This window comes from Dipodomys spectabilis, unplaced genomic scaffold (assembly GCF_019054845.1).
Source record: "Dipodomys spectabilis isolate Male_0828 unplaced genomic scaffold, ASM1905484v1 ptg000009l, whole genome shotgun sequence".
NCBI classification, from domain to species: Eukaryota; Metazoa; Chordata; class Mammalia; order Rodentia; family Heteromyidae; genus Dipodomys; species Dipodomys spectabilis.
In genome coordinates, this window is record NW_024870686.1 from 15,830,160 (window position 1) to 15,831,799 (window position 1,640).

Genomic DNA, 1,640 nt, shown 5'->3' on the forward strand with positions numbered 1-1,640 from the left:
CAGACCCATGTGGCCAAAGTCTAAGATGATTCAAGATGAGAAACATTGGAGAGCTCTTGAAAAAAAAAAAAATCCCGGCTGGGAAGGTGGCTCAGTGGTAGAGCGCTTGCCTTGCATGCCTGAGGCCCTGGGTTCGATGCCTCAGCACCACATAAGCAAAAAGAAAAAAGCCGGAAGTGGCGCTGTGGCTCAAGTGGTAGAGCGCTAGCCTTGAGCTGAAGAGCTGAGGGACAGCGCCCAGGCCCAGAGTTCAAGCCCCACAACCGGACCCAAAAAAAAAAAATCCTACAAAACAAAAACTTCCAGGAAGAAAGACAGAAGGGAAGAGTTAGAAAATTTCCTGAAGGGAAATTTGAATCTTAGCCTTCTATGGCATTATGGGAGACTTTTTTCACCCCCAAGAAAGGAAATTCAGCCTTTAGTTCCATAGGGTAGATAGGTTGAACTTGGCAGAGCTACCCACACAAAGTGCTAATCACTCTTGTTCTCTCTGGAAAGCAGCTGCTCACATGTTTTTACTTGAACTACTGCCAGTGCATTGTGACACACTAGGCAGGAAAAAAAAGCCTTTAGTTTCTGGGGCTTGAGTTTCTCACTTAAAATTAAATCCATTTCAACCTCCCCCCACCACACACACACCCAAGCATGTGTGTGAAAAACCTGGCCTTTTTTGAAGCTCATATATAGAAAGAAAAGTTTATACCAAGAAAAGTATTTGTGGCAAGATGATATGTGAGATTAAGTTAAATCTTTCCCTGTATTATCTGTTCTCAGAAACTCCATCCTAGTCCTATAAAAAAAAAAAAAAAACCAAGGTAATAGCCCTCAATCTATTGTGAGAAACACGAAAACTTGAAAAGATAGAATGAATGCTTCACTGGAAAACCAGATGATGTTTTCCTAAATTTGATTTAACTAGTATACTCTCTAAAGCCTTTGAAATAGTACAAATGCCAACTCTGACATACTTTTGTCTAGTCAAAGTACAATAAGAGTCTTAACCTGGATACAAAACCCCTAAATAGACCTTTCTTTCAAAGTGGCATTAGGCATTCTAAAAATTCTTTTCGACTTAAGTATTGCAGCTTAAAAAGTATGATACTGACTTTTTAGTTTGATCTCAAATAGGCTTTTATTTTTAGTGAAATAAAATGTTTTTAAGCCTAATCTACCTTAGGAATTAGTAGACAGGATCACAAAAAAGAATCTAAAATTTAGTTAAAACAGATCCAACTGTAAGTCATAGGTTAGGATCACAGCTGAAGTATGCATTGAACCTATTATGACCCAAATCTCTCTATTGGGGGCAGGGAGACCACAAATATCTGCTGAAAATTCTTCATAGTCATGGCTTCCTCTCATCAAACCCTGCTTTGAAAAAGTGCACAGACTGCCACATCTTGCAACTCCCATCTGGCTGTTAGCCGTGAAATAGCATCTTTTTATTACTAGGCTTTAATGCTGAACTTTGCTCAGTGCTTCTCAACTCCTGGATTTGGGTTATTCTTTGTTGTGAGGGAGACTCTAGGATGTTGAGAAGGGTCATAGGCTGGAAGCTACCCACCACAGTTGTATCCATTACTTATAACAACTAAATTGTGTATAGACTTTGCCAAATAACCCCGAGTGGAGAACTTGTC